The 21126-nt window shown below is 43.8% G+C and overlaps 1 pseudogene; it reads right to left on the bottom strand.

The window, feature by feature from the left end:
- Positions 1-408: 408 nt before the first annotated feature.
- LOC122762834 lies at positions 409-20770 on the bottom strand (annotated as a pseudogene).
- Between the last annotated feature and the right edge of the window lie 356 nt (positions 20771-21126).

The following is a 21126-nucleotide window of genomic DNA, read 5'->3' as shown; positions in this document are numbered from 1 at the left end:
CGTGTGTGTGTGTGGGGCGATATCAGCGTGTAGCTACAGGACTGTCACTGAGCTCAGCCAGATATCGATGGTTAGAAAGAAGAAACTTAAAGAGGATTAAAGGATAGTTTGAGTGTGTTTGTGTGACGTAACTGACAGAGGAGAGACAACATGGCTGCCATGAATCTCGTGTGTTGTGAAGATGTGAGGTGAAAGAAAGAAGAGATAAAGACAGGGAGGAGGGGTGTCGTCCTCCTGGTGTGAAAGCAGGCAGTGTGTGAGAGGGTGAGGGAGGGGGAGTAAAGAGAGGGAGTGTGTTTGAAGCGAACATGAACAGAGACGTCCTTCATGGTCGAGCTGGCTGAAAGGACTGACCTCTGAACCTGACACACACACACACACACACAGTGACTCCTCCCCCTGTGGTACCTCTGTTTGAAGGCCTTCTCAGCCATGTCTCGAGCAGCTCTCCGGACCTCCTCGGGGACCGCGTCCTTCTCCGCCTGGGACACCTGGTGGACCTTGTGTCCCGCGTCCAGACGATACGGTCCGCCCTTACCGCCGAGACCCGCCGTGTCTCTGCCGCCTGCAGAGGAACAGCAGCATCATCATCATCATCATCACCGTCTGTCGTCATGAGACGACATGAGAGTGGAGGCGACGACATGACGAACACGTGTTACCTGTGCCTCCCGCCCACTGGTTTCCTCCAACATGAGGCGCATTAGCGGCATCAACCTTGCCATGTTTTGGGGCGGAGACATCGAGGCCGCTGTCCCTCTGGATTGTAATCTGTAAAAAGAGAGAGAGGGGGAGGGGTCATGAAGGTCAAGCAGTGAGGAAACAAGACATTTAAGTGAGAAAAGACGTTACAGAAAACCAGTGATTTTAGCTGCTGGTCCTCTGCCGCCTCGTGTGGTCACTCTGTGTCACTGAGATAAATCTGACATGTGAACGTAGTGATGGAGGCAGCAGAGGACCAACAACTCCTGTGTGTGTGTGTGTGTGTGTGTGTGAGATGTTAAAATCACTGGGTTTCTCTGTGAGGTTTGGTGTGAGAGAGTGAGACGCTGACAAAGTGAAGAAATCTTGACTTTTCTGTTAAATCACTAAATAATAAATGTGTCTGTCAGTGAAACGTATTCTTCTTACACCGTACATGTTATTCAATCTCATACAAACACTTTTAACCAGAGAAAAAACACACTTGGCTCGTTTATTCTGTGCTTTTCCAACTCTGTGGTAGATTAGAATATTTCCATTTCTTCACTCTGAGGTTTCAGCAGCATGTGTGTGTGTGTGAGAGAGAGAGACAGAGAGACAGACAGAGAGAGAGAGAGAGAGAGAGAGAGACGCTGTGGTGACAGCTTTAGATTTTTAATCAGAGCCAAAATCAGCACTGTGAGGAGAGAGAGGACAGAGACACACAGGACAGACAAGAGACGAGAGACGAGAGAGGAGGAGAAACTCTGAGGTTCAGCTGTAATCTTTAACATACAGCAAGACATTTAACTGTCTGTCTGTGTGCGTGTGTGTGTGTGTCTGTGTGCGTGCGCGTCTGAGCCGTTTGAACAGAGACTTATCAAAGAAGAACAGAGTGAGGCGTCCTCGTCCTCTGATGTCCAACGGTCCACACACACTTGTACAACAGTCTTAGTAAGGACAGTAATGCATTTCCTGGACCCTTACCTTAACCTTAATCTTAACCACAATTCAAATCTTAGTCCTAAACTTAAGGTTCTGGCTCATTAGGACCAGGTTTTGGTCTCCATGAGGACTCTACTGGTCCTGTGTTTATGACAGAAAATGCAGTTTATGTGCAGATTAAAAACAGAACATCAATTGTTCATTTTGTCTCATGTTTGCTGTAATCTGGTAGATTTGACACTTAAATATCATGTTTTTTTAATCTCAACGCCTTAAAGCTGTAGTACGTACATTTTAAACACAAACAAACAAAAGTCTTTCAACGGAATGTGTGTGTGCGTCAAATAAGAACACACACACATGTATGAATCTGCCGTGTCAGCTCTTTATATTTAGAGCAGATTAGGAGGCTGGACCTGATAAAGGCCAGCTCAGATTATCAGAGATTATCCTCAGATCATAAAACACAGTGTCTCTGTTCCTGTGGATTCACAGTGAAGATGTCATCACTTTAAATCTGTGTTAAACATCCCTGTGTTTAAGTAACACACACACACACAGTTATTATTATCATTATTGTTATTATTATTGTTGTTATTATTATTTATTAAAATGATACACATGTATTTTTAAAATAATCCCTGCAGGTGTCGTCCAAAAGACTGAAAATTCACAATCTGACTCCTGGAGTAAATTGACCGTCAACTCATTTTATAATAGATGAATGAGTTTGAGTGATTTTTAAATCATTAATAATCAACATATTCTGGACCATTAGTGGAGAAAATAATCCATTTATACGACGGCAGATTATCTGACAAACTGACGTCCTCCTGTCACTGTAACATGACACACAGACACAGACACAGACACAGACACACACACACCCCCACACACACAGACACAGACGAGTGTCTCACAGCCTCAGTGAGAACCTGACGCGGGCGTCAGCACTGAAAGCTGCTGTGAGCCTAAAAACAGACACATTTAAAGTGTCACTCATCATGGTTTCAATGAGGAGGAGGAGGAGGAGGAGGAGGCGGAGCCACATTCAGCAGCTCTGCTGTCACCACACGCTGACTGTCGTCTATATACAGAGAGGTGACACGAGCGCGTCACAGGAACAAGGCGCGGGTTCACAGAAGCTGACACCTGAGAGGTGGACTTCCTGTCTGACAGAACACACACACACACACACACACACACACACACTGATGACAGCATCATGCGTGGTGTTAGCGTGTAATCAGAGAGAGGTCACGTGTGTGAGGTGAGGTCCTGTAGGTGAGCCAGGGTGGAGACCTGTTACCTCACCGCGGAGCCATGTCACAAGCTCTCTCTGGTTTCTGAGGTTTCAACAAAAATACCTTCTTTTACACACTATGTTTTATACATATATACATATATGTATATGTATATGCATATATGTATATACATATATGTATATATGTATATACATATATGTATATACATATATACATATATGTATATGTATATACATATATGTATATACATATATACATATATGTATATGTATATACATATATGTATATACATATACATATATACATATATATCCAACTGTCCCTTTAAGAGATCCTTAAATACATATATGTATATATGTATATACATATATACATATATGTATATACATATACATATATGTATATACATATATATGTATATATGTATATACATATATGTATATACATATACATATACATATATGTATATACATATATATGTATATATGTATATACATATATGTATATACATATACATATACATATATGTATATATGTATATACATATATGTATATACATATATGTATATACATATATGTATATGTATATACATATATGTATATATGTATATACATATATACATATATACATATATGTATATACATATATGTATTTAAGGATCTCTTAAAGGGACAGTTGGAGGATTCCACTCAACAAAAATCACTTTAAGTCTACGATATCTATGTCACATGTTCACGTCTTTATCTCACTGCTCTCTGTTCACTGGTTAAAATAAAGCAGAAGAAAATGTTTAATAATCTACAGTAGACATTCAGGATTACTGGATTATTTGCTTGAAAAAGAGACAAAACAAACAAATGTCTCAATCCAGAGACACTTTGGCTCCTCCCACCACAGCTCCACAACAAAAGAGATTCATGTAAATCTGAATGTCCTCACACACACACACAGGAGACATCACTCATCTGTCCACATATAAAACATGTGCTCCTGGCGCTGAGCAGGTGTGTGCAGGTAACCTGTGTGTGACATCATCACATTCACAACACTTCACTGTCAATACTACACACACACACACAGGTTTGTACAGCTATTCTTCTAAGGACTATTCATGGACAGTCTAAACTTTAACCAGTTCTTCTGCTTCATTAGGACCAGGTTTTGGTGACAAGGTCAGAGTTAATGACAGAAATAGAAGTCCTAAAGAGGTAACACATACAAGAACACACACACACACACTGGGATTTACACAGTGGAACAAATGAAGACACATTCAAACATGATTGAAATCACTGGCACTCGTTTTTCTGTTGATGCACATGTTCAAACATTCAGGTACAGACATGTGGGCACGCTGCTTACTGCGCACACACACACACGCGCACACCGCACCACATATGCACACACCGCACACACACACGCACACACACACACACACACACACACACACACACACACACACACACACGCACACGCACAGGGCTGCCACTATTCCTAAATCACTGCAGGCGTCTAAAGGGGGAATCAGAAATTTATGAGGCTGTTAATCCAACACGATGTGGGCCTCAGAGAGAGAGAGACAGAGACAGAGACAGAGAGAGACAGAGAGAGGTGAAGAAAAGAAAAAGAGAGGGACAATAATGAGTTGATAGACATGGGTGAGGGAGGGAGGAGGAGAGACACTGATTCCCACAGTCATAAAAATGAAGTTGTCTCAACTGCACAGAACACAGAGTTCTTACCACTCACTCTCCCACACCAAAGCCCAGAGAGAAAACCAGTGATTTTAGCTGGCGGTGGACACAGGAGCTGCTGGTCCTCTGCTGCCTCGTGTGGTCACTCTGTGTCACTGATTTACATCAAAATAAAGGGTTTCAAAAGCTGAAGTGACAAAATAAGATCATTGAACTGAGTGATGGAGGCAGCAGTGAATCCATAACTCCTGTGTGTGTGTGTGTGTGTGTGATGATGTTAAAATCGCTGGTTTGGTGCAGGGGGAGGAGGGGGAGGAGGGGGAACTTTAGTCCGTCTCACAGTGAGATAAAGACGAGCACATCGCAGATTTAATCTGAGACTTTAGTTTGTGAGATTACTCTCTTACAACCACACTAGAACCTTTAAAGAGAGAGTGAAGCTTCTCTTTGATTTCCTCCTCATTTCACAAACGTTTGCAGCATGAAAACATCAAAGACTGCATGTATGTAATGTAAGACATGTAAACGTGTGGGCTGACACGCACACGTGTTGTGTAAACAGTTCAGAGCTGCGAGCGGACGCACACACGCAGGTATGTTTCACTACAGACGAGCTACTGTTGAGCCAAACACAGAGCACACTGTGTGTGTGTGTGTGTGTGTGACCTTCAAATAAAGCTGCAACTATTAAAGCTCGTAACATCCAAATGGGAACTTTAGTTTAATACTGCATATTGGAAACTTTCCTTGGGAATTATACTACGAATGAACTAATGAACTAACTCTTAAATGTTCTTGAAAATACTGTATATAAGACATAAGATGTATATTGGAGAGAGACAGACCACTTTTATGTCTTTATCTCACTGTTAGACAGACGTTTGCAACAGGAAACTGTAGTTTCACTCTCCCACACCAAACCTCATAGAGAAAACCAGCGATTTAACATCACACACACACACACACAGGACTTGTTGATCCACTGCTGCCTCCATCACTAACTTCAGTGTCACTGATTGACCTCAGTGACTTAAAGTGACCACACGAGGCAGCAGAGGACCAGCAGCTTCTGTGTCACCGTGAGCTAAAATCACTGATTTTCTCTGTGGACTTTGGTGTGAGAGAGAATCAATCATTCCTGTGGAGGACGAGGACATTTAGATAAAAGACGTGATTCACATGAATCTCTTTTGTTGTGGAGCTGTGGTGGGAGGAGCCAAAGTGTCTCTGGATTGAGACGTTTGTTTGTTTTGTCTCTATTTCAAGCAACTAATCCAATAATCCCGAGTGTCAACTGTAGATTTTTAAACTTCTTCCTTCAACAATCTTATCTGTGCGTCACATGAAGCGTGAAGTGTTGAGTCTCCTCTCGCTCACAGATGAACAGATTAGAACTCTGCTTCCGACATTTACCAGATTATTTTTTACAAAGAATTCATCTGTCTGTGTGTGTGTGGGCGCACGTTAACAATGGTGTCTCAGTGTGTTGGCCGGAATGTTCTGACCCATAGTGAGGGGGTCAAAGGTCACGCATCACCAGCACAAAGCTCGTCCACTCATAAACGCCGGATATCGTAAAAAAACAAACAGGAATGTGTCAGGAGTTAATGTATTCAGCCTGACTGAGGCATGATGGGACATTAGTGTTAGTACTGCAGCTCACTGCTGCCCCTCAGTGGTGGGTGAGCGGTACTGCGGCGTCACACAGTCACCTGCACAGGTCTGCCGTCCTCTGACCCGATCATGTTCCTCCACTCCATCAGAGAGCGCTGCAGCGTGTCCAGACCCGTCTCCCACAGACGCACGCACCCGCCCACGTCCACCGTGACCACGCCCCCGGAGCCCAGCGGCGCCATGACGACGTCCGTCTCGGACAGTCTGGACAGCCAGCTGGTGTACGGCGACACGGTCGTCGACCTGCCGGTCACAGAAAGACGAGCAGGAGGGTTAGAAAACACACGTTTTAATCTGTCCACACCAAACCCCATAGAGAAAACCAGTGATTTAAGCTCACTGACACACAGGAGCCGCTGGTCCTCTGCTGCCTCGTGTGGTCACTTTGTGTCACTGAGGTCAATCTGAATACAGGATTTTAAAAGCCGAATTGAATAAATCAGACATTTGAATTTAGTGACGGAGGCAGCAGAGGATCAACAACTCCTGTGTGTGTGTGTGTGTGTGTGATGTTAAAATCACTGTTTTCTCTATGGGGTTTGGTGTGGGAGAGTGAGTGCTTTACAAACTTGACTTTTCTTGTCAGAAAATGTTGTTTCACACTGAGATTAAGCATCAGAAATATTCTGAAGATGACATAAATATAATCTGGTGGGTGTTTTTTTAATCCTGTTTCCACTGAGAAAAATAAACAGAAATCAAACAACAACAGAAACATAAAAGATTCAGTTTCAAACCTCATAGAGTAAAAAGGATAAATGCAGTGCTGTGTGTGTCCAGTAGGTGGTGTGAGAGGACAGACAGTGAGACACAGGTGTGTGTGTGTGTGTGTGTGTTGACCTGGGGACAGGGATGTACTTGACTTTTTTAGAGGTCAGATCTGTGACCTCCAGGTACGCAGCCACCATGGGGGGCGTGGCCTCTGTGTGACAAACAAACGACGACAGTGTCACTGTGAATTCATGTCAAACTTGTTCATATGTTTTTTATGGTGGTGATGATGGTGAACTCTGACCTTTGGGGTAGACCTCCTTCAGCGGCACCTTGGTGGGCGGCAGCGCTCGGACGACCTGATTGGCCGAGAGCAGACTGACACAGTTGTGTTGTTTGGGCGCGGACGAGCGGACTCCGCCCCTGAGGAACATATGAGCGCCGCCGTCGCTGCTCTTCATCGCCGCGAGGTCGTCAGGTCTCTTAAAGCTGTACACCTCGTTCGGAGACTGCGGTCAGAAAGTGTCACACGTTCATAATTCACATTATATTGTTTAAATTCCGTCGATATTCTGGTGCATTTTCTTTTTATTTGATCAGATTTTTTTATTGTGCGTTATAATTATTATAATTACTATAAGTATTACTGCTTACCTATTTCTTTTGTTCTTATGTTTTCGTACAGTACACTCTGCATGTATAATTATATATTTGTTTTTATTGCCTTTATTTCTGACTGATTTTGCTGCTTTACCATCATGGGACTAATAAAGGTCTATTTTATCTCATCGCTTATTAATCGACTTAAACAGAGAGTTTTTTATTCTGATTCTAGTTTTTTGTGTCTTCACTGATGTCATTGTGACCTTTGACCTTTAGCTACTGACTTCTCAGAAAGGTCTAATCACTGTGGAGTTCAACTGAACGTCCACGTGATGAAAGATAGATATTCTAAAGAAAGATAGTGTTTACAAGGCAAAACCAAAGCCACCTTGCCCTTTGACCTTTGACCAAAGAAAACTTCACCTGTGTATCCAATTAAACCAAATATGTTGAAGTATCTCCATAAAGAAAAGTTTAAAAGGAAGATCTTTCTCCTTGTAAAGTCTATTTAAAAGAGTGAAGAACACGTGGACTGTTGTGTTAACATCTCACCATCAGGTCAGGAAATCCCACCACGACCTGAGCGAAGGAGCCGCTGTCGGCGACGACGCGGTTCGGTGAAACGATCTTCTGGTCCAGAGCGGCGCTCAGGTTCTCGTTAGGAAGCTGCTCACAGGAAACCATCTGAGGGACGGACGCCTCGGCTGTGAGGAGGAGCAGGAAAGAGAAAAGATGTTGAGATCATGGATGAGCTCACTGCTCGACCTCTGACCTCTGCACTGATCCGTTACACGACACTTCACGTCGTCCTGAGTGATATGAATATTGATCTGAAGCAGAGGACAGATTCTCTGTGAGGTGGTGTGGACATGTGTCTGCCTGAGGACACATCCGTCTGTTGTGACGTCTTAAATAAAAGCTCCAGAGAAGCAGGACGATGTCGTCCGTACCTGAACTGACTCCGTGGCCGGAGCTGAGCGGGTCGTCGCTGACGCTGTGGAGCTGACACACTCCAGAGTCTTCAGCCGCCATGTGCACGGGCTTGGTCAGCAGGAACTTCCTGTTTCAGAGAAACAAACATCATCGTCGTCCACTTCAAACTACAGGACGTTGAAGTCCTGTAGATGTGATGTTTCCCTGTGAGAATACAGGGACTGTTGTGCACATCGATAATTCAAAGTTATCTTCTTTACTTCCAGCACCAGCTACAACTGCCTATGCGACAAAGAAACTCCCCAAAATATGGAAAAAAGGAACAATGGCGTCACAAATATTAGTATTTTTAACAATCTGTAAATGAAAGTCAATCCTGCTTCATTCACTGTGAGATTGCAGTGACTGTGATAAAGGAGAGGAACAACGACGACGATGAATAAACCACGTCTTTCCTATAAGAAGCAGCAGAACACTACGAACAGACGAGCTTCATAAATATATTACATCATTAATTAACATGTCACTCTCTCACACCAAAGGCCACAGAGAAAACCAGTGATTTTAACGTCACACACACACAGGAGGTGTTGATCCACTGCTGCCTCATCACTAAGTTCTAACATCTTTGTTTAGATTTAGTTCAGTGACACAAAGTGACCACACGAGGCAGCAGAAGACCAGCAGCTTAAACCACTGGTTTTCTCTATGGGGTTTGGTGTGGGAGAGTGAGTGCTTTACAGACAGTCTGACAGTGAAATAAAGACGTGATCATGTGACGTAGACACCACGTGACCTCAGCTGTAAGACATTTCCAGCGTTTAGCGGTGAATGAGCGGCGTTTTTTACTTGTTGGTGTCGCTCTCCAGCAGAAGCCAACGATCCTCTGCCACCAGGAACACGGACGTCACGTTGATGGGGAGAGAGATGGAGTGAACCTGGCCCTCCAGCACGTCCAGCACCTCCAGCGAGCTTCTGCGCACACACACACACACACACACACACACACACACAGACGCTCAGACGCGGTCGCACGACTGTTGTGACGACAGTGTGATGAACGATGACGGTGTCACTGACCCGCCCTCCTTGTAGAAGAGAAGCCAGTTTCTGTGCGAGAAGTCACGGCACATTTTAAAACCTCCCTGAAACACAGACACACAGAAGCATGTGACGCACAACAACGACAGAAAGAGCGCCCTGGATGTCATGTGACCTGACGAACTGATTAGACCTCATGCTCATACCGCCCCCCTGTGGTTCTCATGAGTATGTAAAACGGCCGAAGACGACATTCTTCCAGAACCTGCAGCTTTACGACAAACGCTGACAACACATCGCAATAAAAACACGCCTGTGGTTTCCATGACTGCGTCTTCTCTGCAACACTGTGTTTCATGGCAGGATGGCGTCTCTGTGGTTGTGTGAGCACAGACACGTCACGTGACCTTTGACCTCTGACCTGTGTGTCTTTACTGCTCCACCAGTTGGACGCTGTGGACGCAGGAGGATCGTTGTCTGGAGACAACATGAGTCTCCGCACGGCACCGGATCCTAAGTCCAGGAGGAGAATGGTGTTACTCTGGAGGAGGAGCAAGAGGAGGAGGAGGAGGAGCAAGAGGAGGAGGAGGAGAGAAGTGTGACACTGTAAGAAACACAGCCAACAGAGGGCGCTCTTCTCCTGTAGGAGGAGCAAGAGGAGGAGGAGGAGAGAAGTGTGACACTGTAAGAAACACAGCCAACAGAGGGCGCTCTTCTCCTGTATGTGCATCTGCGTGTGTGTGTGTGCGTGCGTGCGTGAATAGATGCGTCGCGTCGACTTGACCTACTCCTCGTGCAGGACCACCTGTGTGTGTGTGTGTGTGTGTGTGTGCGTGTGTGTGTGTGTGTGTGTGTAATGCGTGTGTGTGCTGACCTGCTCCTCGTGCAGGACCACCTGTGTGTGTGTGTGTGTGTGTGTGTGTGTGCGTGTGTGTGTGTGTGTGTGTGTGTGTGTGTGTGTGCTGACCTGTACAGAACCACCTGTGTGTGTGTGTGTGTGTGTGTGTGTGTGTGTGTGTGTGTGTGTGTGTGTGTGTGTGCTACCTGCTCACTGCCTGCAAGCCACCTGTGTGTGTGTGTGTGTGTGTGTGTGTGTGTGTGTGTGTGTGTGTGTGTGTGCGTGTGTGTGCCTGACCTGCTCTCGTGCAGGACCACCTGTGTGTGTGTGTGTGTGTGTGTGTGTGTGTGTGTGTGTGTGCGTGTGTACTGACCTGCTCCTGAGAACCACCATGTGTGTGTGTGTGTGTGTGTGTGTGTGTGTGTGTGTGTGTGTGTGTGTGTGTGTGTGTGTGTGCGTGTGTGTCTGCCTGCTCCTGTGCAGAACCACCTGTGTGTGTGTGTGTGTGTGTGTGTGTGTGTGTTGTGTGTGTGACCTGCTATGCAGGACCACCTGTGTGTGTGTGTGTGTGTGTGTGTGTGTGTGTGTGTGTGTGTGTGTGTGTGCGTGTGTGTGTGGCCTGCTCCTGTGCAGGACCACCTGTGTGTGTGTGTGTGTGCGTGTGTGCGTGCGTGAGTCTGCGTCATGATGCGTCGCGTGCTGACCTGCTCACTTGCAGACCCACCTGTGTGTGTGTGTGTGTGTGTGTGTGTGTGTGTGTGTGTGTGCGTGCGTGTGTGTTGTGTGCTGACCTGCTCCTCGTGCAGGACCACCTGTGTGTCCAGTGGACTTCCCAGTGGAGCCACAGTAACGAATGGCTGCCACACGCCACTGATGGTCCTCGGGAAGACGTCGTACAGCTCGATGAAGCGGATGGCGTCGGCGCGCTCCTTCATGGAGTACAGTGACACGGGGTTACACGTGGCCATGTACAACACATCTGTGATGATTCAGAAGAAGACAGCGCGCATATCAACATCTGTTCATCACATGATACCATGTTCACATAAGAATTGTGTTCTTCTGGCCTGTAAATCTAGTTTTTATGTTGGTATTTATGAATGAAATCTATACCAGGTTACATGTGTAACTCTTTAACAACACATTCATCACTTCATCTCACTGTGACACAGAAGTTTGTAAACCACTCACTCTCCCACACCAAAGCCCAGAGAGAAAACCAGAAAAGCATTTTATTAAGCGGCAAAAATCCAAACCAAACATTTCACTCTTTTAATAAGTGAATGAGTGAATGTTCTATGACGACACAAACAGAACACAAATACTGTCTCTAGAGACGTGTGTGTGTACCTTCTTTGGTGATGACATCACAGATGATGTTGACCTCGTTCATAGGGATCTGAAAGTGACTTTTCTCCTCACTGAAACTCAGAGCTCTGCTCTCCTGTGGGTGACAGGGAGAGGTGTGGACACGCAGGAACACAGGGCCCTGTGACACACGCACGCACGTCATCAGTATATTATTGTGTCTTAATTGTGTCAGGTGTCTTGATTGTCATTGTGTGCAGTTGTGTGTGTAGTATTATTGTGTCTGTGTGTGTGTTGTGTGTAGTATAATTGTGTCTTGTGTGTAGTATATTATTGTGTCTTGTGTGTAGTATATTATTGTGTGTTGTGTGTAGTATAATTGTGTGCTGTGTGTAGTATAATTGTGTGTTGTGTGTAGTATAGTTGTGTCTTGAGTGTAGTATAATTGTGTGTTGTGTGTTGCACCTTGACGTGGACGTTGTGCGTCTCCGTGGGACAGAGAAGTTTCCGTCGAGCGTTTCCACTTTGATTGACGGTCCAGTAACCGCTCATCTTCACCTCGGGCAGAGGTAACCTGGAGGAGGGGGAAGAGGAGATGATGACGATGATGATGATGTGAATAACCTGATAAATAAAGTGTTATCCTCTCAAATATTCATCATTTTATTCAACTGTTTAATCTTTTATAAACTTTTATCTGTACGTGAAGTTTTTCATCTCAGTCATGGATTTTTATCTTCTGTTTATTGATTATCACTTTATTTATTATTTAACTCATTTCTCTCTTAATAAAGTGAAAAGTTTTTGTTATTAAATGAGAAGAATCCTTGTATTATCATATTTTTATATACATATGTAAGTAGTGTTCAAAAGACCCTTAAAAGTAAAATGCATTATTATTATTTACACCTTTATCATATATATCATGCTGGATTATATATGTATAATCCAGTTTTATAAAGTCTTAATCCCTGGAGGTTAAATGTTGGCTCAAACGTAGCATAAAGAGATTCTTTTACAAATCTGATCGTCTGTAAAAACATTTTAAATTCACTTTATTTTTCTGAGGAAATGACAGTTTATCTTTAACTTTGAACAGAGATTGTAGTTTTAACATGTTGTGTGTAAATGGAGAAATTATTATTATTATTATTATTATTATTATTATTAATAATAAAAACAAACTTCATTTAATGTCAAATAAAGAGAAACATTTGGAGTTCCTGACGTTTAAAGATTATTATTATTATTAATAACACTATTTTAAAGGTACAGAAACACTTGAGATCAAATTGACGTCCTGGATTAAATCAATCGGAGCTGAAACTGTGTGTGTGTGTGCAGATGTTGTGATGAATCACAGCTGGACTGCAGCCACCACTTCATTGCGGCCTGCAGGTGGCGCTCAAACACAAACACACACACACACACACACACACACACACTGGCGTAAGAAGGTTTTTCTGCCCTAAAATGGAAATGAAGAGAAAATCGAATGTAAACAAAGACGTCGTCTTTAAAACAAACTCATGAGGAGGAAAATGTTTGTTTCTGCCTGTTTATGAACCAATGAATGAATGAATGGATGAATGAGTGAATGAATTTCTGGGTAAAATGAAACCACAGGAGACAGAAGAAACAAATATTTTCCTTTATTGAGACGACGTCAGTGCTGCTGGACACTTCACTGAAGTCTCAGTGTTTCCACGGCAACAACCGACTCTACGAGGACATGACAAGTCTAATCTAATCTAATCTATGTGAGGATTATCAAGATTAAATTAATAACGATTTAAAACATTTTAAATTCACTTTATTTCACATTTAAATAAGAAGAAAATGTATTTTTTGAGGAAATAAAAAGTCACAGTTTGATTTTGGAACTTAAAGAAAAAAGGAAATTAGATAAAAAATAATGTTTTTTGCTTTAAATTATTATTAGTCATGTATCATTTTAAAAAGTCTCCATTTAAACAAAAATACACAAATTGCAATTAAAATTATTGTATTTTATTTGTTTGCAACGATTGGAATTTGAGTTTTTTTTTGTTTGCTATACTGTCCGTGGGCGGGGCTTAAGAAGCTGCCTGCTGATTGGCTGCTGAGTTTTGGAGCGGAAGGAGACGACGCAAACCAATGGAGTACAGAAAGAAGGTCAATCTGGGACGGTGGGCGTTTCGAGTAACCATGGCGATAAAAACTGCCGAAAAAACTGTCCACATACACATGAATGGGAAACTCCGCCCAGTCTGGAGCGTCACAGTGTCGGCGTCAAACGTTAAACGGATCACGAGACTCGAGACTTTCCTCACATGAATTCTAGTTTTGATACATATTACGGTTTTTAAACAATCACCTGTTGGGCACAAGCGTTTGAAGGGGGAGGGGCCTGTTTAAGTTTTAAAGGTTTGCCATGGAATTTTCTAATCCCACTTGTCAGTGCGGTGTCAGACGTCAGCGAGGAGAAATTTAAGAGTAAACGTCTGTTTCGCACTCATTTTAAAAGATGGAATCATTTATTTTATTTGTAATTTGTGTATTTTTGATTTTGTGGTTGATTTTACTTTGTAGTGAAAATGTGTTGACCTCTGACCTCTGAACAAAAGTCCAGTCATGATCAGAATGGTCCGGGTGTGTGTGTGTGTGTGTGATGGGATGATAGCCCCGCCCCCTCCGCGCTGTCTTACTCCTTTGCCAGACTGACAGACGAGGCCTTGGCTCCGATGGGAATGCCGTGTTTGTGCAGAGCCTCGATCAGAACCTCACGCACGTCTTTGTTGTAAGAATCAAAGTCAAAGACGTTCCTCAGCACGCTGGATAATCCCTCGCTGGGAAACCTCTGCCACACACACACACACACACACACAGAGGAGAGGGTCAGATTAGAAATCATCTGAGGCTGCAGAATCCTGTGTGTGTTACAGTAACAACTGTAAACGACAACAATAATCTGTCATTTGAATCATCGTCTGTTTCAAACTGGATTAAGAAACAGATTAAAGTGGACTTTAATGACAATAACATGTTCCCTGACCTTTGATCTGACAGACCAAAAAGGTTTAAGAAAAATAATCCAGCCTAGATTATGTGTGTTATGAGGATCATAAAAAAAAAACTGTCAATAAACTGATTCACAATCAATAAAAGACTGTGTGTGTGTGTCTCCCTCTTCTTCTCTAATCTGTGTCTCACCTCCTTGTTAATCTGGTCCCTCGCTGTTTTACTTTATTTTAATCTCATATTATCAAAGACATTCTGTCATGTCAGATTTCTTTCTTTTACTTACTGAAGTATACTTTAGTTTTCTTTAATGTAATTTCTTTGTGTTTTAAAGAACAAAACAGTCAGATTAGATTTACAGGATTATCTGAAGTTAAAGTCACTGACAGATTATTTTTGACTGTGTGAAGTTTTCTCTCCTGCTCGTGTTTCTACGACCACAACGAAAACAACTCTCGGTATTGTCGCCGTTCAGGTCAGTGGGCGTGTCTCGGTAGCCCCTCCCACCTGCAGGTGTCTGACCACGTTGACCACCTCCCTGGTGGAGTACGGGTACGTGATGGTTCCCTGGTCGGCCATGGAGCGCAGCTCCCCGAATGCACACACCAGTCTGCGCAGTGTGGCGTCGGGGACGTCGGGACCGTACCGCTTCAACATCGCAAGCTCCGCCTCCGGCTGAGGGTTATCCACCGCGTGGCAACTGAAGATATCACCTGGAACACACACACACACATTCATCATCTCATGACGTTTGAGTTCATGAGTGAGATTATCGTTTTGTTTTTTTTTACCTAAAGCTCCAAAGAAGTCGTTTCCCAGGAACGGGAACCCGGGTCGGTTTGCCAGGACCAGCATCCTGAAGTCTGGGTGCATGATTACGGAGTTAGGTCTCCTGTCGGCCTCACGAGGATCTGAGACGTGACGACACGCACACGCACACACACACACACACACACAGTTTAGTGTAAAGTGTTAAAATGATAAATGAGCGTCTCTACTGCCCTCTGTGGTCAGACACCAGCTACTGCAGTGCACAAATAAAGGGAATACTGAGCCTTTATGAGTCATTACAGAGTAATTATTGGACTTTTTTATTAAGTTAAAGGAACATTCCTTATGAATATGAAATAAAAAGGTCTTATTGTGAAGTTTCAGAAACATTTAGAAATGATGAGTTATTAAACTCTTCTATGGTGTGCAGCACTGTGGTCGTTGTCAAGGGCTTTATAAATAAAGTTAGATCGTTTAATGATGTCTACACAGAGGAAAATGGATTTTAGCAGAAAATGTAAGAAAAAAATAATGAAGGATTATTATTGTTGTTGTTATATGTGTGTGTGTGTTTGTGTGTACCTGAGATGATTCCGTCCATCAGCCAGGATCATCTCTCCACTCCACCAGAGTTTCAGGATACAGGTGGCGTTGTGGGAGCTTTTCAGGTCACTAATATGTGACCGTGTTTCACTGCCTTCACCTACACACACACACACACACACACACACACACACACACACACACACGTCAAAGGTTACTTGTGTAGAAGTTAAATCCTGTAAGTGTAATGATTGTGTGTGTGTGTGTGAGTCACTGACCAGTGGAGAGTCCTCATAGATGATGACACCGTCTCTGACTGAAGGCTGCAGAGTCAGAGTCTGGACAGTTGTGTCTCTGAGACAAACAGAGGACACACAAACAGCAGGTTTAACACACTCACACATGCATCACAGACATGTGTTTGTGTTACAGTGATGGAAGGAAGACGAGAACCGTCATGTGATCGCCACAAAACAAGATGAACACATGAAGCAGTGATTATCAACGGTAACATCCAAAAATAATCCCTTCACTCTCTCTCTTCATCCCTCGTTCCCTCACTGTGTGACCTGAGCTGTTGTCCTACTTCCATCCTTCTGTCTCACTCTCTCTCTGTGAACACAACTGTCTCACATGGACTTATTCATTGATGTGTCACTGAAGTGCAGAGATAAACTCTTAATAATGATAGAAACGTGTTAATAACGGTTTAATATTTGAACACGTACACAGGCTCAGTGTATTTGACATTAAATGATTATTTTATTCAAGAATATGTTTTATTTTGAATTGACTGACTCACATGACAAATGAAGATTAAAGGATTATTTTATTTGAGAATCAGACTTTTTCCTCCTGATTCTTATTTAAATGTAAACATTCAGGATCAATAAGTGTGACCTCGTTCTCCAGAGTATTTATAGAAGCAGTGAACCTGATTTAACCACCACTTCTTCTCCTTCTTCTTGACTGTGAGCGTGATCATGTGACGTCCTGGTTCTGGTGAGCGATGGCCTCGTTTACGGAGAACTAAAATAGTTTGTGCTGCTCTCAGAAGACGAGGACGAGGTCGGAGGAAGAACACGCTCCTACAGTAAATGTTTACTGGTGAAAATCCTCATTATTTACACAAACACTGTGAACGTTCACTGAACATGAATCATTCAGAAATATTCCTGATGGTTACTGATCATCAACTGTAAAGGTGAAGTTAGTGTTTGTGTTTTCTTATTAAACACCAGTGACGGCTCTGACCTGTGCAGCTGCAGATACTCTCTGGGTCTGTTGAGAAGATGCAGGAACCGGTCCACGATTTTATTCTTCCCAACGCCCTGAGAACGTGTTTAAAACAGAGGAAATACAAGTGAACGAAAGGATCATAATATATGACAACATATAAAAGGAACTGTCCGTTCTCTGGGACTCTCCGTTCTCTGGGACCGTTCGTTCTCTGGGACCTCCGTTCTCTTGAACCGTTCGTTCTCTTGGACGGTTCGTTCTCTTGGACGGTTCGTTCTCTTGACGGTTCGTTCTCAGGTACTTTGTTAGTTCTCTTGGGTGGTTCTGGGACTGTCCGCTTTCTCTGGGGCTGTCTGTTCTCTGGGACGTTAGTTCTCTGGGACCTTTGTTCTCTGGGACCTTTGTTCTCTGGGACCGTTCGTTCTCTCACATCGTTCACTCAGACTGTTCTCTTGGACTGGACATTTGCCAAGTATACTTTATCTGAAAACCATTATCATCCCATGACCTCTTTGTGTGTGTGTGTGTGTGTGTGTGTGTGTTCAGGATCAGAGTTCTGTTTACAGTTCCTTTCACTGTGATCACATGACACCATCAAAACACTGATGATTCTGCTGTAGGTGCTAATACAAGGATGTTGTGTGTCAAAGAACAAAGTGATGTGCTCATTGAAAACGATGAAAGGTTCAGCAGTTGTGCGTCGCTCACCTGGTTTCCCACCAGCAGGAGGTGCTCTCCTAACAGGAAGTCCTTCAGCATGTCCTCCATCACCATCATGTGCTGCAGAAACATGTATGTAAACAGTTATAACATGACACGGACACGTGGACACTGTGTGTGTGTGTGTGTACGTGAGGACGGAAAGCAGGTCATCGTAAAAGTAGGACATCGTCCCGGTTCTTCATCCTCTTCCTCTGTTATTTCAGTCTCCAGCACAAGCAGAGAATGAGGACAGAGAGAGAGAGGGGGAGAGAGAGAGGGAGAGAGAGAGGGAGGCGGTAAATCTGGGTCACATGTCAGTGTCGTTCATGAAGCTGGTTCTTCTCTGAGTTCTCTGAGGTTCTGTCACAGTGATCACAGGCCTGGTTCGGTCATGACATCATCTGGAAAAATCTGAACTGTTTTTAATAAAAAAAATCCTACTGGAACTTCAGAGGCGTCGCCTAGTGGACCGTACCAGCTGTCAATCAAACTCAGGTGTGTCGTACTTTTACTCTATCGTCCATTTTCCTCTAAACATGAATCATGTTCTGTCAAAGAAGAGCTGAAACTAGTAAGACCATTAACGCGCCAGCAGAGTCCCCCCCCGGTGGCACTTTTATTTTTCAGATCCCGTCACGTCAACAGTACGTTTGCGAGTGTGTTGTTTTTTTACGTGTGATCACCTGAGGGTTGTCGTAAAACAGCACGTCTGGAACCTTCATTTTCTCATCAGGGTTGTAGACGGGAGCCGACACGTTACCGATCGTCAACACGCCGTCCTTCAGCGAACCTGAGGACGTAGAGAGGACAGAGGGACAGACGCAGGGTTATGGATTTAATCATCTGTCATATCTAACAGCTCAGGCGATGTCACAAACACGTCTGAGTTTCCTCTCAAGTCGGATTTCCAACCTCACAAACCCCGACACACACACACACACACACTCGCTAACTGGGCTACGTTTACTGCTAACGCCACTTCTGTCGTATTTGTTTCACAGTAAATCAGTCGCACACGTAGTGCTGTTCATGTATTTATCCTTTTCTCGATGTATATCCCACAAACAGCGCTATTAACGACTGGAATTGCTAACAGTGGCTAACAGATGAGTCTGCGTCCTTGGTTAACTCAAAAAAGAGTGTTATACAGATAAACAAGTTGAATGTTTAAAATGTTTTATGTAGGAAACTTACAGGTGTAATCACGCGCCTCACTGGGACCTGGTTTTTCTTGTATGGAGCCGTTAGCGAGGCTCTTCTCCAGCGAGGCTCGAGCTAAACTGGGCAGAAACCTACGACGACAACAACAAACAAAGACAAATAAAAGTGTGTTCTTGTGTTTATTTTCTCTTTAGGACCTCTTTCTGTCATAAACGCTGACCCTGTGAGACCAAAACCTGGTCCTGATGAGGCAGAACCTCATTTCTGAGGAACTGGACTAAGGACTAATGTTTGAATTGTGGTTAAGGTTAAGGTTAAGGTTAGTTATTAACTGGTTCTAATAATAGTGATAATCGGAGTTCCCACACCTTGGTTGACATCAAATTCAAGGGCTTTTCAAGGACTTTCCAGGACCAAATCCCTCAAATTCAAGGTGAGAATGTGCTAACAAGGCTTAAAAAATGAGGACAACTTCATCAACATTCAAGGATTTCAAGGACCCATGGGAACCCAAGTCAAGGCAGAGTCCTTAAAGGATAGCTGCACAGACCTGTGTGTGTGTGTGTGTGTGTGTGTGTGTGTGTGTACCTGGACAGACAGGCCTTGTTGACAGCGTGAGCGATGCTCTCCTCAGGATACTGAGAGAGACGACGACAGATCCTCAGCAGCTGTCTGGTGGACAGAGACGAGGCCAGAGACTGGGCCTGAAAACACACACACACACACACAATAAACTATTAGATAACACACAGTGTGTACATATGTATGTAAAGACAACACACACACACACACACACACACTTACAGTGGGGTCGTTAGTCTTGCGTAGAGTGTGTGTGAGCTGCAGGAGCTGCTCTGCTGCTTCTGTGGGAACATTAGGAGTCTGACAGAGAGGAAGAGTGATGAAGAGGAGAGTCATGGAAACATGGTTGATCATACAGTATTCCTACTATTATGAAAAACGTTAGCAACATTAGCTCTAATAAAAGATTCAGTCCGTATCTTAGCAAAATTAACTTTGGTCTGTACCGTAGCAATATTAGCTTTGGTAACAGATTCTGTCTGTACCTTAGCAAAATTAGCTTTGGTTCATATCTTAGCAACATTAGCATTGGTAACAGATTCTGTCTGTATCTTAGCAACATTAGCATTGGTAACAGATTCAGCCCGTACCTTAGCAAAATTAGCTTTGGTCTGTACCTTAGCAACAATAGCTTTGGTCTGTAACCTATCAAAACGACCTTTAATTACAGATTCTTTCCATATTTTAGAAACATTAGCTTGGGTAGCAGATTATGTCCATATCTTAGCAACATTAGCATTGGTCTGTACCTTAGCAATATAAGCATTGGTAACAGATTATGTGTGTATGTGTGTGTGTGTCTCACCAGTCCCTGTATGAGGCCCATCTCCTCTGCTTTGGCCAACGGAGGGACAGTGTGGTAGAAGAACATGGTGAGCTGTTCTGGGCCCAACCACTGCTGACCTCTGCTGCCGCCACCTCCTCCTCCCCCTCCTCACCGCTGCTGCCACCAACAACAGGAGGCTCAGCCAGGGCCAGAACCCTGAACGAAGGGTGCACGGGGAAGACAGACCTAAAAAAAAACCAAACAAAGTCCGACACAGTTACACAGCGCCAGAGGAACAACATCTGTTCTCCTGTGTTTGTGCAGGTGCACAGACGTGTGTGTGTGTGTGTGTGTGTGTGTCCCACCCAATCTATGTCAGGGACAGCAGCGTGTCCTCTGACAGCTGTCTGTGAACGCTTTGATTCAACACGACAGCAAAGTCCATTTCAATCACTCGGCGCCGCAGCAGGACGGGATAAATTTACACCAATGTGGGCGTGAACCGTCCCTGACCGTCTCCACAAGACTGTGTGTGGGAAGACGCTTCATACATGAAGACATCACAGGCTGTCATTATTGGGCTTTTTCTGAAGTGTGGTCGTACGAGGCTCTGACATATAATGGGCATGGACTGCTCTGTGTGTGTGTGTGTGTGTGTGTGTGTGTGT

This window comes from Solea senegalensis, unplaced genomic scaffold (assembly GCF_019176455.1).
Source record: "Solea senegalensis isolate Sse05_10M unplaced genomic scaffold, IFAPA_SoseM_1 scf7180000016121, whole genome shotgun sequence".
Classification (NCBI taxonomy): Eukaryota; Metazoa; Chordata; class Actinopteri; order Pleuronectiformes; family Soleidae; genus Solea; species Solea senegalensis.
This window is presented reverse-complemented; position numbering and strand designations above follow the sequence as displayed.